Here is a 7,741-nt window from a genome sequence, read left to right as displayed (position 1 = left end):
TGGCGATTTTATTGAGGTAAGAGTTTTTGCTTTTTATTCAGAATGATCTTACAGGGCCATGACGCAGCACTGCTGTCGTCCAAAAGTTACCAGGTTACTGAATTTTTTTTAATTTTTTTTTTTATTATGAGGTTTAGGAAATTTTCAGTTTCGAGCTTACATTAAATGAGAAAAGAATTTTGTGGGTACACTAAATGGGAAACAAATTTTGTGTGGAGGTTAAATGTGAATGAATTTCTATAGGGAGGTTATAAATGGGAACCAATTTTGTTCTGAGGTTACACTGTGAAAGAATTTTGTTTTGAAGTTACACTAAATTAGAATCATTAACCAAATAATATTCATTTATTTTAATTTTTTGTGGGGAGGTTACACTAGATTAGATTCACATTCATTATTCATATTATTATTTAACAAATTTTTGTGGGGAGGTTACACTTGGTGACAACCGGCCAGGATCGTATTCTTTGTGATTTTCTGAGAAGTAGTCATATATCTGCTCTTATTTACTTAAATGTAGTTTGCATCTGGCGCAACGCATTTACTATTTTGTCACTCTTTCTTTCACAGATCATCGGCAATTTATTGCTCTTTGTTTTAATTGTGTTTGTTCCATTTTTGCTTTGTCTTTGTTTCATTTTTGTGCTTAATTTTTATTTGTGAAAAGTGCCGCGAAAAACTGTTAACAGTACATCGCGATGTGCAATGAGTGAAATAGCCGACTCGAATAATTTGACCGATAACACCTGCGACACTCAGTGTAATAATGATAATCCTCCATTTACAGATTATCAGCGCGTACCGATCACTAGTAATAATTTAGATCCTAATGGTGAACAAACACATTCAGTTATGTCCATAGTAAATGTAACAATTGATGACGCGGCACGTTCCGATACAATGAACGCTGCCCAGTTTGACACACCCGGTTTGCAAAATTTGAATTGTGAGCAGATAAATTTTTCTCACGAAGGTGAACAATGTAGTCAAAATACGTCAGATTTATTTGATTACGAGGTAGTGACTAACAATGCACATTCAATTGGCGAACCTGTTCAAGAATCAGAGAATGACCAAATGGTTATACAAAACGCGACAAATGCACGTACACCATTACACAGCATAGAAAATAGAGTCGCTAATTTTGGCTTGGATCAAATTATGGCAGTATTGCTACAATCGAAGAAAGAACAAGAAAACAATTTCAAACAGTTGAATGAAAAACACAACCTAAATGAACAGAACAAACAACTCAGTGAACAGATTACAGCCGTTGCCGCGCAATGTCATGATACTAAAGAACAATTACGTGAGGAAATTAAGGCTTGTGCTAGGAGCAGTAGTGAAGAAATTAGATCTATGGCTCAAGAATTAAGGAATACGCAAGCAGCTACAGCTAAATTACTTAGGGATGAAATTAGTGCAGTCGCTAAACAATGCTCTGAAAACGCAACACAGTTACGCGACGAGTTTAAATTAATGTCAGCAGAACTTTCACGTACACTGGATGCGAAAGTAGACGCGAAATTTGACCAACAGAACAGCCAAATTGACGAACGTTTTAATCAGCACCTACAAAACAGTGAAACGCGTTACCGTAAATTTATACAGGAACAGAATAAAATAAAGCGACAAGTCATGGAAACAATTACTGCACAGAGACAGGAAGATAAGCGTAAATTGTTTACGAAAGCAAAAACATACGTAGACAACAATATTGCTACAGTATCAGACGAAATTAATACTATCAAACAGTTGAACATCGAATTACATGATGAAATCTCTTATCTTAAAACAAAACCAGACACACACACAGTAGACTTTCAGACAGTGACCGACAGACTTGAACAATTAGAACTAATACAGGATCCCGATGCCATCAAAGCAGACGTTAAAAAATTGAACGAAACCACGCGTAAAATACAAAAACAAATTAACGCTTGTGATAATAAGAGCGATGATTAGGTAAAAGTACTGACTGAAAAATATGATGAATTGGCCAGTCGTATTGATGTTATCGAAAGTAATAATGACACCAAATCAGACGATACTTCACCAATTTCGTTTAATCAAACACCCGAATTCCAAAATTTACAGCAGACAATCAATGAGATAGGTTCGTCCAATAATACATTAAGTAGAAAATTGTCAACTTTGCAGCAAGAAGTGACAGAGATGAAAAATGTTTCAGCCTTTAATACATCACAGCATACGCCACATTCCGACCATTTATCACACTCACACAGCCAGTATAATTTAGGTAATTTATAGAGAGTATGTGAGTTAGATTCTGAACAGTCACAGACAAACAGATTCTCATGCAATCCTGAACCTGCTCAGACACTCAGAGACGATAATTTTTATTACAAACACTTTCTATCCGTGAGAAAATTTAAAGTATTTAAAAATGACAGAACACAGATTCACGCTTTGGACTGGATACGACAATTTGCTTTCGTATATTCATCAGTTTGGCCTGTAATGCAGAAACTAGAACTGGACTGGATACGACAATTTGTTTTTGAATTTTCACCGCCATTGCCTGTAACGCAGAAACTAAAATTTATTTGCAGCGTGTAATAGACCTCAGGGGATTCATTATGCGTCGATGAATATGTGCCGTAGCGTGCACAGGGCCCCGAGCCGTAGTAGTGATATTTCATCTTTAGTTTTCTGAACTGCAGCCTTCTCTTTTACTATCCTTTATATCTATTCAAACAGCTCTTCAACTATCGAACTATCTAGAATTAGGAATGAGTAAAAAAACCTGATATGACAAATTTTACCGAAAGTGACAGTTTTTATTAGACACTCCCGAAATGACAACTACCGCCGTCATTTTAATAACAAACAAAATTTTAATCATCAGTATGTACAAAATTTTCAGCAGTCGCAAACACATTTTGGTAACAATACAGGTTTTTCTCCGCAACAGCATCAAAGCCAGCCGGTTAGCATACCTAACCAACAATGTAATGGGCAAGGTCAACCAAGCTTTAATGTTTCGCCGCCTACACGTATAGCGTCAGCTCCACCAAATAGTAACGTACAGCAACAAGGAAATCAGTACGTACAGAAAACACCATTTCAACTCATATCGCAATGCACTGTATAGAAATGACTATCATGACAGACGTAAAAGTAATGAGCACAATTTTCAGCGTACGTTTAATAACAGTCGGTCTTACCAGCAGCAAAATCATCCGCAACATCAGATTATCATGAATGAACCAGACAGTCGGTATCATCCCGAACCTAATGCGTCAGGACGAAATAACAGAACAGTACAAATAGTCGAAATGCCACAGCATCCTCCTGCAAATAATACCACGTCAGATAGAATTTGACTAGATACAGTACAGGTTGCATATTCCAGCAACGCAAGTAATACTTTTGACACACAGACTCTCGTTCACGAAAATGTTATTACTTTTGACGACATCCTAGACACTCTTTTGCATGAAAAACCAGTTATTCAAAAAACCATTTCCCACCCTGTCATTGAAGTAAAGATTGGATCATCCAAATTTTCAGCAGTAATCGATTCTGGATCACCTATGTCAGTTATAAATGAGGAAACTTTCAACGAATGTAACAAAGAGAATACCTATCCTACGTTACCATTAGGCAAAATTAAAGTAAAAGGAGCAGTATCTGGTAAAGGAGTAGATGTAAACTTACAGACACATTTATCATTTTGTATTGCAGGTCATACATTTCACTCAAATTTTTGGATTGTTCCCTTATTGACAACAGACGTTATTTTAGGTACGAATTTTCTGGTACAACACGACGTAATTATTGACTTTCAAAATTCCTATTTAATGTTAAAGGATGAAAATGTACAACTGGCTTTAGAATTTCAGCACTCTTTATCTGCAAAAGAACAAACAATTAATCGTACAGAGGTCATTTCCGCACCACGTAACATAGACTGTCATTCCACATTGTTCACAGATACGTACGTACACAACTATAATACTCCAGTCGAAGCCGACTATGACGTTATGCAAATGATTTCTGATAAAGGTAAACAGAGCAGTCCAAATACAGACGACGAACGCACACAACTACGCAAAATTCTTTTACAGCAAGCTCCAGTTTTTGACAACGTCCCTGGTACTAAGTCCGGTTTTATGTATGAATTTCAAGTTAAATAGCACGACACGTTTAAAGCCAAACATTATCCCATTCCGTATATTCACACAGAACAAGTTAAGAAAGAATTGCAAGCTATGCTTGACCAAGGAATTATTGAACCGGCAGTTAGTCCGTACATAAACCCACTCCATATTGTTAAGAAAAAGGATGGTTCACTTCGCCTCGTACTTGATTCGCGTCACATCAATGACATTATTATTAATGAAACAGATCGCCCTCAAACACTAGAAGACCTTCTACAGAAATTTCATGGTACTGCTATTTATTCCACATTAGATTTGAAATCCGGATTTTGGCAAATTCAGCTCCATCCGAACTGCAGAAAGTACACGGCTTTTCTCTGTTTTGGTGACTGTTATCAATTTTGTAAATTACCATTCGGTTTAACTATTTCTTCAGCAGCATTTATTCGCGGATTGAATACTATACTTCCGACAGAATTAAAAGACAGAATCACAACGTATGTAGACGACATTCTTATTGCAGAAGCTAACTGGCCTGAACACAGTTTGATTCTTGAACAACTGCTACGAACTTTTCATGCACAAGGACTCACAGTTAATCTCTGTAAATCGCACTTTGGCAAAACTTCTATAAAATTTCTTGGACATGTAATTTCAGCAGAAGGCATTGCGCCTGACCTGGAAAAACTTCAAGCTTTACGTGACATTACTGTACCTACGACGAAGAAACAACTACGCAGCTTTTTGGCTTTAATTAACTTTTTTCGTAAATTTATTCATTACTCTGCTTTAGACACCCCTAGATTATGTCAAGTGACGGGTAAAAACACTATTTGGTCCTTGGATAGCCAAGCACATTCTGAATTTGTGGATCTGAAAGAAGCTTTGTTGAACGCACCACTTTCATCACATCCAGATCTTACTAGAAATTTTTACATTGCTACTGACAGTTATAACACCGCTTTAGGCGTACACATTTTTGAGGAAATTGAAGAAGATGGTACTACAGTAATTAAAAACATCGCTTTTGCGAGTCGCATTCTGTCACCTGCTGAACGCAATTATTCTGTTACAGAACTTGAAACATTATGTGTTGTATGGGCATTTACGAGATTTAGGCATTTTCTTTATGGAAGACACACTACCGGTTACACAGATCATAGAGCGATACAGTTTTTACTTTCAGCAAAATTTACACACGACAGGTTAAGCAGATGGAAACTTTATTTACAGGAATTTAATTTTACAATTGTTCACATTCCCGGTACACAAAATATTGTAGCAGACGCACTATCCCGTTCTCTCAGCAACAATCAGCAAGACATCGCAACCAACTTCTGCAAAGCAAATTTCAGCGTCATGTATATTCAACAAGTTGCATTTGAAAATTTCATTTCGTCGTCATTACGAGACATAGCACAAGAGTAGAGTAAAGACAACGTATGGAAAGAAATTAAACACCTTTGGCAAGATAGGAATAATGTTACCATTAGAAACCATTACACTGTACGCAATAATATTCTGTTTCGCCGCTCTCACCCTCACAGCAACAATTGGTTATTATGTATTCCTGACGAGCTTGTTAACAAATTAATTTGGTATACTCATTTAAGTTATGCACATTACGGAGCCAGAAAATGTTTTCTTCTACTGAGACAGAACTGTTATTTTGCCAATATGGAGAAACGTATTCGACGAGTTTTAGCGTCATGTAAAACCTGCCAGAAAGCTAAGTCAGATACGACTTCACATATTCCTCATTTCATCCCATTGTACCTGTTCAATTGAGACACAAAAAAATGGTTCAAATGGCTCTGAGCACTATGGGACTCAACTGCTGTGGTCATAAGTCCCCTAGAACTTAGAACTACTTAAACCTAACTAACCTAAGGACAGCACACAACACCCAGCCATCACGAGGCAGAGAAAATCCCTGACCCCGCCGGGAATCGAACCCGGGAACCCGGGCGTGGGAAGCGAGAACGCTACCGCACGACCACGAGATGCGGGCAATTGAGACACATGGCCGCTATAGACATTTTTGGTCCGATTCCCAGAACTAATAGAGGTTTTTGCTACATCTTTGTCGCAGTTGAACTGACTTCGAAATTTGTTACCTTCACTCCGTTACGCAAAGCTACTGCTAAATCTGTTTTGAAAGCATTTATAAAACATTTTCTATTTCATGTAGGGCATGTATTGAAAGTAATTTCGGACAATGGATCACAGTTTCGATCTGCTATATGGACACGTATGTTACGAGCGAGAAACATTTCTCCGATCTATATATCCAGGTACCATGCTTCTTCGAACCCTTGTGAACGACTAATGAAAGAAATTGGTAAACTATGTAGAATATATTGCCATAAAAAACATATTGATTGGGATACATACTTACTGTCATTCCAGGATGTAATTAACTCCATACCAAATGAATACACTATGCTATCTCCGACTGTTATACTGAAAAATGTTGAACCACCTAACAAAATTAAAGAATTAGTATTCTTTCCTACCTCTCGTCGACTACGACACCATGAAATAATTGACATTGCGCCGAACAACATCAAACGTGCCGCAGAGCGCCGGAGAAGACAGCAAAAACAGGTTTGTACACGCCGTGACTTTCACATTGGACAGAAGATATTAGTACGTACACACTATCTATCCAACAGAGGAAGGAATAGATGCAGTAAATTTGAGCATCTATACGCAGGTCCATATCGAATTCGCAGCATTCCTCACCCCAATGTAGTACACGTCGAAACTCTGAGAACCAGAAAAAGTAAAGGCAATCACCATGTCTCCAATATTAAACCCTTTATTGAATGAACATTTATCACACTGTAATGCCAATTCCTGATATTTATATGACCAATGATGCAATTATATTTATGTGACTACTTACTGGTGATTATCATATTTTTTCTTGGCAAGTGCCCGGCAAGGTAAGGTTAGCAGGTCGCTTTTCTTGTCGTTACACATCAGATCGTGCTCATTTTTCCAGATAAACTTACATATTTTATGACCAATTATGCAATTCTATCTAGTGACATATTAATTTTATCAAATTCTTTCTCCATTAAAGTCTTCAACTCTCGCCTTTATCAACTACACAACATACAAGCTGAACACAAAGAAAGTCATTCCTTGTCATTATATATCAGACCGCACACATTTTCCATTTTTCATGTATGTGTGATTGTTTTCCTGTTTTGTTTGTATGCACTACGAAATCTTTAAGATATAACAAATACCAGTTGACTTTGACATTTTGCCTTATGATATCTCAACATCGTGACTATTTTACATTTTTTTGCTACTACATTTTGATACTCTGTGTACATTTTTGCACCTGAACACTGTCTATGTTTTTGACATAATACGTTTTCTGTCATGCTATGCTGTAGGCTTAATTATATCACTAGAAACCAGTTTTTATTTAATGGGTATATGATTTAAATGCATGACATTAATCGTTATTCAACATTTTCAGAAAGCAATAACGTGTAAAAGAAATAAATTAAACAAACCACAGTGGATTACTACGAAATGGGAATTTCACCTTCGGAATGAACGAAAGAAGATGCAATACCTCGTCACGAAGAGTAAATGGA

This window comes from Schistocerca americana, chromosome 4 (assembly GCF_021461395.2).
Source record: "Schistocerca americana isolate TAMUIC-IGC-003095 chromosome 4, iqSchAmer2.1, whole genome shotgun sequence".
In the NCBI taxonomy this organism is placed as follows: Eukaryota; Metazoa; Arthropoda; class Insecta; order Orthoptera; family Acrididae; genus Schistocerca; species Schistocerca americana.
The sequence above is the reverse complement of the archived record's forward strand: the minus strand, read 5'-3'. Positions refer to the sequence as shown.